The sequence below is a fragment of the Amborella trichopoda genome, chromosome 3 (genome assembly GCF_054954075.1).
Source record: "Amborella trichopoda isolate Santa Cruz 75 chromosome 3, AtrichopodaSantaCruz75HAP2 v2.0, whole genome shotgun sequence".
NCBI classification, from domain to species: domain Eukaryota; kingdom Viridiplantae; phylum Streptophyta; class Magnoliopsida; order Amborellales; family Amborellaceae; genus Amborella; species Amborella trichopoda.
Genome location: NC_142338.1, coordinates 37,119,295 through 37,136,126, shown reverse-complemented (window position 1 = coordinate 37,136,126; position 16,832 = coordinate 37,119,295).

Sequence of the window (16,832 nt, the reverse complement as noted above, 5' to 3'; positions counted from 1 at the left end):
ATGAGAGGAGAGAAAAAGAGAGACATGAGAGGAGAGAGAAAGAGAGTTGAGATGAGGAGCGAGAAAGAGAGAGATGAGAGGATGAGAGATTACCTTTACCAAAGGGTACCAGACCTTTTCTTCTCTGTCCTCTCTCTCTCTCCAAGACGTGCCCACAATTTGAATGAGAAAACTCTCAAATTTTATTGATGAGTATTGACAAATCAAGGGTCCTTTGACAATTGTGTTTAGCATGTACTTATACAAATGGGCCCAAACACGAGTGTACGCCCAAAAACTACTTATATTGATGATAATTATAATTTTATTAAATTAAAAAAAATTCAAAAAATGGGTGCAAAATGATTGTTTTGTCCCTGCCCAACAGTGTGTTAAATTCTAAAACAATCCTTGATATTGCTCTAAAACTTGCGTGATCTTCCATTGATGATTCAGGGTTGCTGCGGCATTAGTTTGACCTAAATATGATTGCTTTCTTGTCGTGCTTGGCATGAATATCGATTTGATACTAACTTCGAGCCATGGATCACGTTTTTAAGCCACGATCATGCGACTCAAAATTTGTATAGATCTTGAAAACTTTCGATCAATATTGTGCTTGTTACTTGATGTTTTTCTTTGGTTTCTTCTCTCAATTGCATTGAGCATGTCATCACGATCACGTTGCAACAAATGCAGCTCGATTTTATGTCCGGATGAAGATTTTGTCGTCTTGGGTTTTTGTTAGAATCTTGAAATCCAGTGATCAGAATCTACAACAACTTTGATGCCTTTGTGTGCTGAATCCAACAGTTCATCAAACGCCAGGTTTCGACCAAAGATAGCCTTAGACCTTAAGTACATAATGCAATTGGTTTTGTGTCAATTGGGTACGCGAGCACCATGATACGGCCGCTCCAGTAAGGCGTGCTGCTGCTGAATTGTCTGCAGCTATTTTCACAAATCGACAACTTCTCTCTAGTTTTCCTCACTCGGGTATCGTCACGGGTCGTGCCTCATATTAAAACGCTCGTCTTGATGAGACAAAAACGTTCACCAATTTTGAACACGATCCGACTCAGAATGAGTGAGATACGGGTCTTCAAAGTTGCTGCTCGAGACTGTGCACACCAATCTCCTTTAATGGAGATTGGTGCAAGGAGGCCACACGGGAATAACGTGCGGCCAACCCCATTTTAATGTTCCACTCATAACTTTTTCCTGGGTTTTCGATTGTGTAGGATCCAATGGCAGTGGTCCCACAACTGTTTGACGCATCGAAAATAGAGTTCTCGTTATGAGGTGCATTTTTGGATGCTTGAGGCTGATTTTTCTGTACTTGTTTCTTTGTCTGTGATGCCTTAAACATGTCGGATTGCAATGAAACTTGACAGGTAACGTTTTGAAGTGCTTAAGAATATTCTGAACCATTTTGGGGCAATTCTGAGACTGTCCGGAATTCCAATGTATGTAGAGGCTTTATTGACTATCTTCTCTTTTATTCTGCATCGGGGACCCAAGGTTCTGAAAAATATGTTCAAACACTTACCCGATCGAATGTTGTGCTTCGAGAGATGTGAGAAGGATAACATTCAAAACATTTCCTTCAGCTTTATTACTTTTTTCTTTCTAACTGCAAGACCACATGAACGCCAAGGAGATCCACACAATATTGTAACTAGGATGCTCAAACGTTTGGGTGTAATGTACAGGTCCATCTTTGGAGACTTTAGATGAGAAGAGACTGCTTTGAGGGATCCTATCAATGTCCTCACCCTCGCGTGGACTGTTCACAATTTTGACAGTTGAGGATTTTTTACAGACCTTGTTGGTCAGAATCACGCCCGTCTGGCAGTCGAGTGCCATGCTGAAGAGCATTTTTCCTATTTATTCTGGGTTTTTGTATCCTCTAGTGTTGGTCCACGTTATTAGGATTTTGTATTGTTTATTCTGGATGGTCTGCTGGAGGTCCATTGGTTGTAGTCTATCTGCGCTATGCACCAGATATTCCTTGGTGGGTAGGGTACCTTAGTTTATCGAGGTTACCGGCTTTGGGTATAACCCCTACCCACTGCTAGCAATTTCAACAATCAAGGATTTAATCTAAATTGCTGCATAACAGGTCCAAAGTCATGACTGACTTGTCTTTTTTGGGGCGTCTTCAACATCATTGAAGTGTGTTAGCGACCATGAGGGATTAGTGCTCTTCTTCATGCGACTTGTCTTGCCTTCTTGGCGAGTTTTCTATCCTTCGAGTCATTTTTGTGAATGGACTTAGGCTATCAGAATCTTCTCCTTGAAGCTCGTAACTTTTTTTTGGGTCCTAGTATTATGATACCAGGGATGTTTCTCTTGAATGTGGGCTGAAGCCGCTTGTTGAGCTGAATGCTGCATCAACCTGTTTATTAGTCCAAGTGCCTTTGCAGGTTTTCACTTGGACTAGGGAAGCGGTGCCATAGAGATGGTTTTCAATAACTTTCTTTTATTTGGGGCTCTTTTACCAATGACCTCTCAACCATGTCCACCCTTAGTTTTCCATTTTTACTCACAGTGCCCTTTCGAGGTTTTCACCGTGCCTGGATTTTTGTTTTCACAGAACACTTTTACTAATGGTTTCGTGGCCATGCCCATCCGTCATTCTTACTCATGGCATTCTCTTGTCCAATTATACCCCATGCCCGTTAATTTTTTTTTTTTTTGTGAAGGGGTGTTTAGGGTCATACCCTCGGGACCTGTGCGAAAAAGTTTAACATCCTGCGGCCAGGATGTGCACTACAGTTTAAGGTCATACAGCTTGACCATGGTGGAGATGGATGGCAATCTTTAGCAGCCACGGAGTGAGTATGATGGTGATTTTGACACACTTTGGAGAGGTGGCACAAGGCTTCCTATGAAAGATGGATGGTGTTGGTATGGAAGATGAAAGTAGGTGACCCACTAGCTGATAGCGAGTATGGGTGGTGGAATGGCTTGCCATTTTGTGAGCATGGATGAGACTCATAGGGGAATGATTAATGGTAACGAAGGAAGATCTGTTTATTTGAGGGTTATGAAGGTGGTGAGGACACATGGACGGGTTGGTTAGGGAAGACGTGCGTGACAACGCATGTAAAAGGTGTGTGCACGTATGTGGGGTTGAGTTTAAGGTCACGCCTTCGGGACCTATGCAAAGCAATTTATCGTCATGTGGCGGGACATGCACTACAGTTTAGAGTCATATAGCTTGGACCGGGTTTATGGGATTTTGAGTCATGCAACTAGGATCATGAAGTTTTGGGTCGTGCAACCAGACCTCTGTTATAGTTTAACATGGTGCTAAGCTTTTTATCATCATGCGGCCAGGACGTGCACTACAGTTTACGGTCATATAGCTTGGACCAAGGCTGTGCAGTTAAAAGTCATGCAGCACAGACCATGGTGCTAAGCCTTTTATCATCATGCAGCTAAGACGTGAACTAAAGCTTAAGGTCATATAGCTTGGATCGGGGCTATACAATTTAATTTCATGCAACACAGACCATGGTGCTAAGCCTTTTATCGTCATGAGGCCAGAACACGCACTATAGTTTAGGGTTATATAGCTTGGACCAGGGTTGTGCAGTTTAACGTCATGAAGCACGAACCATGGTGCTATGCCTTTTATCGTCATACGGTCAGGACGTGCACTACAGTTTAGGGTCATATAGATTGCACCAAAGCTGTGATATTTAAAGTCATGTAGCACGGACCATGGTGCTAAGCCTTTTATTGTCATGCGGCCGGGACATGCAATATAGTTGAGGGTCATATAGCTTGAACCAGGGCAGTATAGTTTAAAGTAATGCAGAACACACCATGGTTGTGCGTCACCATGTAGGTGAAGCTTTATGGGGAATAGGTATGTGGATAGAAATTTGACTCCCTGGGGGTAAAATGATAGCAGGGGTTTTAGATGAGAAGTAGACTTTACTAGGGATTAGGGGACAAGTATGATTCCCTAAGGTGAAAGATGGAACCCCATGGGGAATAGACTCATGTAAGGTAACCCGACTTCTGAGAATAAGACAGCTTGGTGAGAGACTGGGGATGAAAGAGTAAGAATGTTCCTAACTCTACTGAGGATAATAGGTTGTAATACAGGTGTGACTCCAACTAGGGATGAGGAACAGTGACCCGCTTAGACTCCATTGACCATTGAGGATGACATGTCATGGCCTGGGTGCAGCTCCACTGAGGAACATGTGTCGCGGCTTGGGTGCAACTTCGCTAGGGATAGTGGTAGGACATACACAATGGTGATAGGTTCTAGCACGTGTGGCACTAAAACATGCGATGCTGTGTGGGGAGGTAACACACATGACGGTGGACTTGAGAAGCAGAAGCATTGACACATGCGGGGTTTAGCACGGGCACAGATAACAAGTGGTGCTAGCATTGGCATGGCAACACATGTGGAAGTAAACTGAGGACACAGCTGGTGCTAGGCTTTTGAAGAAAACGAACGATGTTATGCTTTGCAAATGCAGCCAGCGCTAGGCCATTGAAAACACTGCCGGTGCTGGGTCCTTGAGAACACAACCGGTGCTAGCTCGTTGAGATCGCAGCCAGCGTTGGGTCGTTGAGAACACAGCCAACACTAGGTCGTTGAGAACACAATCGGTGCTCGGTAGGGTTATGGTTCAGGCCTCAGATTCAAACCCAACTTGGTTCTGGTCCCTGTTTCTTAAATTTTCATGAGCGTAGGTAAACTTATATTCGGGCCTCGGGTCAGAGCTCGACACAGTCTAGCCCATCGTCGTTTGGCCTTCAAGGACTTGGGTGGCATTCCTGGTTTGTGAGGGTACTTCAGGGAAGCTCTTCTTATATATAGGGGGTAAAGCTCATTTTTACATTTTATCTAAGGTAAAACGGCTAAGGAAAGTTATTTAATCAGTGAGAGGGAGCTTCCGGCAAGAACACCGGCGAGCACGCTGATTACTAGAGTGAGGTTTGCAGCAGTTTACCGGCAAGTAGGGGTAGGTTCCGGCTGAGAAAAGAGAACATAAAAGGGAATGCAGGGGAATTCGCATGGTTGCAGAAGTTTGCAAGCAAGGGTAGTGAGGAAAACAAGGAGTTTGCAAGGGAGCTTCAGAGACTCCAACTGTGATTTTGAGAGTCCCTGAGAAGGGGAAAAAGGGCGGAAGTTGTAGCAGGGGGCATCCTAAGGACTTCCGCTGGTTTCTGGTGGTCTTCCGACAGTGTGCAGCAAGGGGAAAGGTCTCCTTGTCAGTTCCTAGTGGGAGAGGGGAGTTTCCAGTGGGAAACAGAGAAGTAGCGGAATAGTGACCAGTTGCTTGGAGACGAAGGGTCGTAGGGAGGTAAAGAGTCACAATGAGACAAAGGGTCGTTGGGAATTCGATCCGCTACAGCAAGACAAGGGGTCTAGGGACGGTGCACAGTCAATGGGGAGACAAAGATTCTTAAGCATTCGAAGGGTCACAGGAGCCAAGGAAGCATGGGGAAACGAAGGGTCACCAGGAGGTGAACTGTCGCAATGGCGAGGGGCCTTGAAAACACAGTCGGCACTAGTCTTAGGATACGCAGCCAATACTAGGCCTCAGAAACATAGCTGGCGCTAGCCTTAGGATAAGCAGCTAGTGCTGAGTCTCAAAAACACAGCCGGCACTAGTCGCGTGCAGCGCTAGTTAGTGCCTTGGTCGCACGTGACAAACAACATGGTGCGCCTGGCTTTAATCCTGCATGACTATTGCTTGCTCGATCCTTTGATGAATGGTGGTGAATCATGTTCTGCTGTGAATGTCCACAGCTATGACTAGGGTTGTCAAAAGGTGGTAACCAATGGTGAGGCATGGCTTGTGACCCCTGTTGGAAGCCAAGTCCTCCAGTCAATTGTGAACTCCATGTTCTTTTATAGAAGGGCCCTCATTGTGAGCAGGATATGCTCTCCATCATAGGTCAGTTCCTTGCTAGAGAAGTATGCTTTGTATGTCTAGGATATCCCATCAAAATGCTTCCACCTTTTCCTATTGTGAAGTCCACTTTTGCCCTGTAACCGTCCTCTCTCCCACAGATGCATGAGCAACACTTTTGATGGTAAGAGAGATTTTTAGCCTGTAACCATCCTCTCCTCGGATGCAAGAGCAATGCTTTTGATGCGAGAGCAATTTTTGGCCTGTAACCGTTCTCTCCTCTGATGCAAGAGCAAGGCTTGGCTCAGCCATTTTCTTTCCTCAGATGCAAGAACGACATCCTGCTGTAGTTATTCTCTTTGCGAGAGCAATATTGCATGATGGATTTGTAACCTCCCTAATAATGGGCTTTTTGGCTTGCAACTCCTTCTAATGAAATAAAAAGAGTTAAACCTTGTTGGGACTTTCTTGCTCTTTTTTTTTTTTTTTCTTTTTTATCATTCTTTTAACTCTTCGTTGTTGCGCATTGAGTCTTTTTGAGTATGCATCATGGGTAGTATTTCTTTTAGGTAGCGTCCATTGATAGGGGGCATTGTCTCCTCTCCATCAGGATGTCTTAGTATGTAAGCTCCATCTAGCGATACATTTTGACTATAAAGGGACCTTCCCACTTGGGTTCAAACTTCCCTTTCCACCGCTTCTGCATAACAATTGGTCTCTTGACGGCTAGAACAAGATCCCCACAAGCGAATGAACGGACTTTGAGTGACTTGTCAAAGGCCCTCTTCATTCTCCCCTGATTGAGTTCAAGGTTCTGTTGAGCTTACAACCTCTTTTCATCAAGTGCATCCAATTTTTGATATTTAAGTTTGACCTTCTGATATTTGGTTAGTCCTTAATGTACAGCGACACGCAGTGAAGGGATTTTAATTTCAAGAGGTAAAACTGCTTTACCCCCATAGACTAGGGAATAAGGAGTGGAATCGATGGCATTTCGCGTGGTGGTGCGATAGGCCCACAAGGCTTCAGGAAGATTCTCATCCCAATTCTTCTTCGTCATTGATACCGATTTCCTTAAAACGTTGCATAGGGCCTTATTGAAACCTCAGGTAATACTTTGGCCCGAGGGTGATACATAGTTGAGTACCTCCATTCGAAATCGAGCTTGTTAACCAAGCGATCGATGTGATGACTTATGAACTGAGGGTCGTTGTTAGATATATTCCAGCCAGGTACTCCAAACCAATATATGATGTGATGTTGCGCAAAGTTAGCCACCGTAGTCTTAGGAACTTTCTTGAGGGAGACCGCTTCAGCCCACTTGGAGAAATAATCTGTTACAGCTAAAATAAAGCATGACCCATTACCGAAGGAGGATCAATAGGCCCTACAATGTCCATACCCCATTGTGAGAAGGGCCATGATGCCACTGTAGCATGTAAGGGCTCTAGAGGTTGATGAACAACGCTCAAGTGTATTTGGCACACCTGACACTTCTTTGCATAGTTTAAAGAATCAGCAATCATCGAAGGCCAATAGTACCCCAATCTGCGTATTCGTTCATAGCGCTTAGGGCCAGATTGGTGTAGTCTAGAGATGCATGAGTGTACTTCTTCCAACACTTTATTTGCTTCTTGCGTGTCCACACATCTAAGAAGAATACCGTCAAATGACTGTCTAAAGAGAGCATCTCCTTCAAGGAGAGTATACTTGGTAGACATTCAAAGCATATTGTTGTGCTCGGTATGATCTTCCGAGAGTCTATCATGTTTTATAAAATTAGTGATGGGCTCTCTCCAATCTTCTACCTGCTCGATTTCTGCACATATTGTGTCGCAGAACTCCAGTTCTTGGTTTTGAATCTTAGCTCATTGACTCCATGCCATTTCGTGTTTAGTCTTAATAGCTTTTTGGCTGATAGAAGTGCTCCGAATGGATAAGGAGGGCCTTGGGGAAGAGATTTCTCTCATCATCCACATCTACCTCGGTTCTTAGTTTGATGTGTCTCCATTCTGCCACCCAGACAGGTGTGGGTCCGGGTGAGGACAATTGAATTGAGGCCCCGAGTTTTGCAAGTGCATCGGCTTGTAAGTTTAACCTCTTGGGGATATGACTCAAGGATATATCCTCAAACTTGGCCATATACGATTTTGCAGTATCGTGAGAGCGCTTGAGAGTGTCTTTTCTCACGTCATAGATCCCCTTAAGCTACTGAGCAACCAACTTAGAGTTGTCATAGATCTTGAGCAGTTCCAAGTCTAGAATGAAGGCTATCTCCAACCCAATTATAAGGGTCTAATATTCTGCCTCATTATAGGAACCAGCTTTAGTAAGAGGGAAAGAAAGGGGCAGTACTCCTCCTTTCAAAGTCATGAACACCACTTTGGTGCCTCCTCAATTAGATTGGAAGGCTCCATCAAAGTACATCTCCCACACATGAGCAAGTTCTGCACAAAATACCTCTTCATTAGGGAGGTCACTTGATAAGGGAGATTCTGCTGATACAGGATGTGCCGCGAGAAAATCTGCCAAAGCTTGTCCCTTGAAGGCCTTTTGTGGGACATAAGTGATATCGAATTCCATCAGCAATAATGCCTACTTAGCAAGACGTCTCGACAAGCTTGGACATGTCACGAGAAACTTTATAGGATCTACTTTTTGGTATAAGTTTTACTTCATGATAGAGCAAGTAGTGGTAGAGCTTTTGTACTGCGAAGATTAGGGCTAGGCACATCTTCTCAATAGGGGGATAATTCTTCTCGGTCCCTTGCATTCTACAGCTGAGATAGTACAGTGCAGTTTCTTCCCGTCATCATTGTTCTATGCTAACAATGCCCTGAGTGACTCATCAATAGCGGTCACGTACAGGATGAGAGGTTTTCCCAACACCGGTGTAGAGAGCACTGGAGGTTAGAGTAAATAATGCTTGATGTCATCAAGGGATGCTTGACATGCTTCATCCCAAATGAATGGGGTATCTTTCTTAAACCGGTGCGTAAAGGGTTTACAGCGACCTGAGAGGCATGAGATAAACCTGCGAGTATAAGGAGTTGTCCTTGGAGAGATCGCAGCTCTCACACTATAGTTGGTGGTGGCATTTCTTGGATTTCCTTGATCTTGACCGGTTCAACTTCCAATCCTCGGTGTCTAATGATGAACCCCAAGAAATTTCCTGATCGCATGCCAAAAGCACATTTTAGAGGTTTCATTTTGAGCTAATGAAGGCAAAACCATTCGAACACCTTTCTAAGGTCTCTCATATGAGCGTCTTTCTCTTTGGATTTCACCACCAACTCATTTACATAACATTCCACCTCTTTGTGCATCATGCCTTTGAAGATGGTCGTTATTGCTTTATGATATGTGGCACCAAAATTTTTCAAACCAAAACACATCATTGTGTAGCAGAAGACCCCTTTTGGAGTCAAGAACGCGGTGGCTTCCTCATCTTCTGGTGTCATCAGTATCTGATTATACCCGGACTGCCCATCCATGAAGGAGAAGATTTGACAGTGAGTCGTAGAATCAATGAGCATCTCCGTAAACGGCCACGGGAAGTCATCCTTCTGGCAAGCGGTATTATTGAAGTCATCCTTCCGGAAGGTTTATCTCTCCAGGCATAGGAATAAGGTTTATCCCTTCAAGAAGGAATGGGTCCCTATGTTGTTCCAGTTATTATTGAAGCAGAATATGATCCAGCTTCCAAAAATCAAGTTCCCCGAGCAATCTAGCCTTTACGATCAGGTGAATTATTGTGCTTACCATCTGAGGATTAATCATCCTACGGATGACTGCTACAAGCTGAACAACATCATTGAGGCACGGATTCAGAATCAGATAAAGCTCGAAGACCTAAAGATGGCCTTAGGGGCAGCTGAGGCCTCCCATGTTGTAACCATCCAAGAGGAGGATGAAGTGCCTGAAATTCTCTACACCTTCTTCATTATAATGCTTTAGGAAGGCATAATCACACCAAAGCAGGCAAGGCAACCCCTTCACATTACTAAGGCGACTCAAGATCTTTTGTGTCCATACCATCAAATAAGAGGTCATTACTTGTCAGAATGCACAACTTTCCTTGACATATTTGTAAAAAAGATGTGAGAGTATCAAGAATTCTAGAATCTTCCCATAAGTGATCCTCAAATCATTCCCTCATCCAGGCAAGAAGATCTCACAAGGTAGGACCTTACCATCAATTACTCAGACCCTGCGGAACCCTCAACTTCCCGACCATGTATGATCTATCATGGCCGAAGCAAACTCAAGTCTTTGAAGCGAGAAGTGGTTCGTCAAGCTAAGGCTGTTCGCTAGCCCAGTGAGATGAACTACACATTATGTCAGAAAACCAAAAAGATACGGGCACCAAGGGCTGCCTATCGAAGAAATAAGACAGCTCATCCCACAGTCGAACAAGAAATTCTTAAGCCCCTACCTCCATTGCCAACTTTGCTGGACTTCATCCCCAGCATGATCCTTTTTCCTTCTTCATCCTGTCAAGAAGATTCCCCCGTCTCATCTTCTACTCAGCAAATGTCTGATGAGGGTGATGAAGTTAATAGCATTCCCCAACGGTCTAAGTAAGGAAAAGACCTAAAAGATCCCTTGCAACCTTCCAATTCTGGTGATGATGTAAAAAGATGCTCAGATCGATCTAATGGGGTGAATGGCCTTAAAAGCCCCCCACTTTCCAACCCTTCTCCACCTTCTTTTCCTGCTTCTCATTCTCTTATGTCTTCTACAGATATGACCTTGATGTGCCTAGACTTCGAGGGTCTCGACTGGGAATTCGAAGAAATCAATATAAGTAGGACGCAGCGGAAGCAATTGAGAAAGAACCTGGCACATGTAGCAGGATTCTTAACAGTTACTGATGCCCTGGCAGCTAAAGCCAAGGCAGAGCCACATTCATCAAAGAAGCGCAAGAAGACAAAGCCAAAGAAGCCCCAGTGGCCGCTTGAGCCTGACTTCGAGCAAAGAATGAAAGAATCAAGAAGACAAAGCTTCCACTCTCAGGAGGTTTGCCACATGATACAAGTTTGTGAAGAACCAGCTAGCTTGGAGCAAACACTCGAGGCATCAGTGCAAATACCGTATGGTTCGTACGAAAACACTCTTCACATAATCATCGTTGAACCTCAATTCCCCTCTAATGTTCATGACAAGCCTCTCCAACCTGACGTGTTCACTACGTTTGAGGTTAACCTTTCCGTCACTCGATTCGAGGGAGGTGCAGAAATTATGACCTACTCTAGACCTCTATCAGAGGTAGAAATGTCAGGATCATGGGTCTCTGCACTTGAGGTTGATAAACAACTATATGAGAACAACGATGAAGAACTTCAGGAGGCTCCAAATGAATGGGAATAAGGTGGTCAGGCCACTGCTGACGAACTTGAGGAAATAAATCTTGGAGACAAAGAAGATCCCAGCGCATATGTCTTCAGGAGAAAAAGAAGATTTCACCACCTTCTTGAAAGCAAACCGAGCCATCTTTGCTTGACACTATCATGAGATGCCTAGGTTGGACCCTCAAGTAGCAGTTCACCATCTCAGCATCGATCCAACTATCAAACCAGTTAAACAGAAGTCGCGAAGGTTCAGGCTTGGCCTCGAGATTCAGATAGATGTTGAGATAACAAAGCTCAGACAAGCAGGTTTCATCGGTGAAGTCAAATACCCGAAATGGATGACAAGAAAAAGAATGGTCAAATCAGAGTGTGTATTGACTTTCGCGATTTGAACACCACCTATCCTTAAGATGACTTTCCGTTGCCATTCACCGAGATGCTAATCGATTCTAGTACTCACTGCAAGATCTTATCCTTCATGAACAAATACTTTGGGTATAATCAAACTCTAAAAGGGGTCTTCTGTTACACAATGATGCCTTTTGGATTAAAGAATGCTGGGGCCACATATCAGAGAGCAATGACGACCATTTTCAAAGACATGATACACAAAGAGGTCGAGTGTTATGTAGATGACTTGGTGGTAAAATCTGAAGAGAAGAATGCTCACATGAAGGGCCTTGAAAAAGTATTTGAGCGACTACGTCTTCATCAAATTAAAATGAACCCACTGAAATGTGCTTTTGGCATGCACTCCAGAAAATTCTTGGGGTTCATCATCAGACAACGAGGGATTGATGTTGAGCCGGTTAAGATCAAGGCAATCGAAGAAATGTCGTCTCCCACTACACTTTGAGAACTACGCTCTCTTCAAGGGAAATTGTCATACATTCGCAGGTTCATCTTGAACCTCTCAGGTCGTTGTAAACGCTTTGCACATCTGCTAAAGAAAGATACCCCATTCAACTGGGATGAAGCATGTCGGCTGCCCTTAACAACATCAAGCATTATTCGCTCAACCCTCTAGTGCTCTCCACATCTAGTGCTCTCTAGTGTACGTGATTGCACTAGACGAGTCACTCGGAGGATTGTTGGCACAAAACAATGAAGAGGGAAAAGAGACTGCATTATATTACCTAGTCGAACGATGCAAGGAGCCGAGAGGAACTATCCCCTACTGAGAAAATGTGTCTAGCTCTGATCTTCACAGTACAAAAGCTCCGCCATTACTTGCATGGACATGAAGTGAAACTTATATCGAAAGCTGATCTTGTAAAATTTCTCATGACACGCTCATATTTGTCGAGACGCCTTGCCATGTGGGCATTATTGTTGATGGAGTTTGAAATCACATATGTCCCATAAAAGTCCATCAAGGGCTAGGCCTTGGCTAACTTTCTAGCAGCACACCCTGTGCCGACCGAATCTCCTCTATCAAGCGACCTCCCTGATGAAGAAGTATTTGTGTCGACCTTGCTCTTGTGTGGGAATTATACTTCGACGGAGCCTTCCAACCGAAACGAGGAGGCACCGGAGTCGTATTCTTGACTCCTACAGGAGGAATACTGCCACTTTCTCTCTCGCTCAAGTTGATTATCATAATGAAGTAGAATATCAGGCCCTTATAATTGAACTCTAGATAGCTTTCGATCTTAACTTGGAGTAGCTCAAGATCTACGGCGACTCTAAGTTCGTTATCTGACAGCTCAAAGGGATTTATGATGTAAGAAAAGACACCCACAAGCCCTATCACGATACTACAAAATCATATATGGCCGCCCAATTCAAAGACATGTCGCTGAGTCACATCCCCAGCAGGCTAAATTCTCAGGCTAGTGCACTTACGTAACTCGGTGCTGCAATTTAGTTGCCCTCATCAAGACCCACGCTTGTTCGGGTGGCGAAATGGAGACACATTGAGCGGAGAACTGAAGTCGATGCAGATGACGAGAGAAATATCTTCCCCGAGTGTCCTCCTTATCCATTTGGAGCACTTCTATTGGCTAAAGAAGTAATCAAGATCGAACAAGAAATAACACAGAGTCAAGGAGCTAAGGGTCGAAATCAAGAACCACAATTCTTTGACCCACTATGCACAAAAATTGAGCAGGTCGAAGATTGGAGAGACCCCATAACTAGTTTTCTAAAACATGGAAGGCTCCCAGAAGATTGTCCCGAACGTAACAGTATATGTCGAACATCCACCAAGTATACCCTCCTTGAAGGTGATGTTCTCTTTAGACGGTCGTTTACTGGCATTCTTTTGAGATGTGTCGACATCCAAGAGGCAAATAAAGTGTTAGAAGAAATCCACTCAGGCATTTGTAGGTTGCACCAGTTCGGTCTTAACCTCTATGACCGAATACGTAGGTTGTGATACTATTGCCATCAATGATCGCTGATTCCTTAAGCTACGCTAAAAAGTGCCAAGTATACCAAATACACTCCAGCCTGGTTCACCATCATCCAGAGCCCTTTCACCCTTTGCATCATGGCCTTTCTCACAATGGGGTATGGATATCATAAAGCCCATTGACGCCCCTTTCGCACTGGGCCATTTTTCATCCTAGCTACAACAGATTATTTCTCTAAGTGGGCTGAAGAGATTCCCCTTAAGCAAGTTCCTGGGACAGTGGTGGCCTACTTTGTTCGACATCATATCATATACCGTTTCGGAGTGCCGACCGGATCATATCTGACAATGACCCTCAATTTAGAAGTCATCACATCAATCGCCTAGTTAATCAGTTCGGTTGCGAATGGTGGTACTCGACTGTGTACCACCCTCGGGCGAATGGATTAGCTGAGGCTTTCATTAAGACTCTACGCAATGTTCTAAGAAAGTCAATATCAAAAACAAGGAAGGACTGACATGAGAAGCTTCCCGAAACACTGTGGGCTTATCGCACTACTATACAAAATGCTACTGATTCCACTCTTTATTCCCTTGTTTATGGGGGTGAAGCAGTTTTACCTCTCGAAATACAAATCCCTTCATTGCGAATAGCTATTCACCAAGGAATAACCAAAGATGAGAAAGTCAAGCTCTGGTATCAAGAACTTGATGCACTCGATGGAAAGAGGCTAGGGACTCAACAGAACCTTTAACTCAATCAAGGGATAATGAAAAGGGATTTTGAAAAATCTGTCAAGATCCGCTCATTCACCTGTGGTGATTTAGTCTTAGCAGTCAAGAGGCCCATTGTTATGCATGGCTGGCATAAAGGGAAGTTTGAGAATGAGTGGGAACGTCCCTTTATAGTCAAAAAGGTCTCACCCAATGGGGCCTACATACTAGTACTTCATGGTGGGGAAGAGGGGATGCCCCCAGACGATACCTAAAGAAGTACTATCATTAAGTACTATCTTAATGCGAGAACAAGCAAGACAGTCCAAACAAAATGCTAACTTTTTTCTTTTATATTGCAGTAAAAATGACCAAAACTTGTGCTCTTTCTCTTACATCTGAGAGTAAGAGAACAGTTACAGGCCAAAACAAATGTGTGTCCCATGAGGAAGTAGCAAACCCACAAAACGAAGAACCTCCTCATGAAGAAGAAGCAAAACCACTTGGAGAGTTAGCTTTAATTCATCTGGCAAGTAAGACGATGGTTACAGACAAGAAGATAACGTAGAGCCACTCCAAGAAGTTAGACTCATTCCATCCGACGTTTATGTCAAACATACACTTGGCCCATGACGAGAAGCACACCCTGTTCACAATGGATGCCCTTCCATAGAACAACGTCGACCTCACTGCTATCCTGGAGGATTTGGCTTCCAATAAATACCACAAGCCATGCCTCATCCTTCGCCACTTTTTGTCGGCCCATGGACATCACCGTACATGGCTCATCGTCGAGTGCCTCGAACACCGCACATGACTTACTGACACATGCAAACATCTTTCTTCGCATCGTGATTAGCCACATGTGCTAACAAGCGCCAACTGAAGCCAGTGCCGGTTGCTTTCTCTAAAGGCCAGCTCCGGTTGTGCTCCTAACCCTTAACTGTTTTGCTTGAGGGTCGACTCCGGTTGTATCAGCACTCCAAATCATCAGTGTCAGTTATCTTAGTGTCAGTTGGACTTTTGTTAACACCAGCCCTATTGTAACTGCTTGCCTCTTGAGATTTCTCGTTTTCACACCTCCTTAAATGGTCACAGGATTTTCAGGGATGACAGTTCACCTCCAGCAACCGTATGGCTTCCTCACATCGATTCACCTCCAGTAATCGTATGCCTTCCTCATGACGATTCACCTCCAACGATCGTATGCCTTCCCCACGACATTTCACCTCCTGCAGCCGTACGGCCCACCTCTGGCGACCGTTTGTCTTCTGTCGAAATTGCTCCCACACGGCCCAAAACTCACATAAAACTTTCCTGCCTATCTTTTTAGTCTGTACTTCACCAGAACCTCAGGAGAAACCTCTGCGACACCATGAAGGTGCCAAAAAACTTCCACAACCATCGGGAAACCCCTTAAAATCCCCTGGAAAGCCCTCAAGACGTGCGTAAATACTTGCTGATGTGTTTTCCCCCTTTTCTCGAAAGAAAAACGATAGCCAGAGCCTCCTCTTCTTCCCGAAAAGATCCCCGAAGAGCTCTCCTTTCCCTGCTACTCTCTCTGCAACTTCGTCAAATTCTAGGCAAAGTACTCACGCCGGAGGTCTTCTCAGCAAAACCCTTGACCGAATCCTGCTTCCTACTGAAGAACCTTCCTTGCGGAGATTGTTGCTGAAGTCCCACCGCCCACCAGAAACTTCAACTGAGCACTCTCTCCTCGCGGTTAAAGAAAACTTGCTTAAGTTTTTACCCTTGGTGGAAAATAAGGGAAAAACAGCGTTTTACCCCCTTATATAGACTACACTACCTTCAAAAGCCCTTCCCAAACTCGGAATACTAGTTGCGATCAAGGGAATCCAAGCAACAACAAGCAGAGTCAGGTTTCGTCACGAGGCCCGACGAACTCTCATCAATCCATCCCTAGCGTCGGTTGATGCAGTGCCAGGTCAATTTCTAAACAAACCTAGCACCAGTTGATGTAGCGCCGGGTCTATTTTCAAATATAACCTAGTGCCAGTTGACTTAGGGCTGAGTGTGAGTTCAAATATGACCTAGTGTCAGTTGACTTAGCGTCGGGTATGTTTTTAAATACAACCTTAGCCCCCGTTGACTTAGCATCGGGTGTGTCTCTGAAACGGTCCTAACGCCGGTTAACTCAGCGTCAGTTGACTTCCGATGATATCACGAGTCATTCACACTGCCAGCTGAATAGTATCGGTTGTATTACAACTCAGCATCGATTGTGTTGTGAGAACTCAAAGCCTGCTTCATTTGGAGAACTCAGCGCTAGTTGTGTTGTGAGAACTTAGCATTGGTTGAAAATTCGCAACAAACCATCAGCCCTACACGTGGCGCCGACCGTATTTCAAGCAGTATATGACCTACCACTATCCCTAGTGGATTTGCGACCAGGCTGTTGCACCTAAACTGTGACCTCCCCAATGGAGTCATGAGCTGTCCCTCATCCCCCACTAGGAGTCACACCCATACTACTGCCTAGCATCCTCAATTAAGATAAGGTCATTGTTACCTCCCCAATCCATAGAG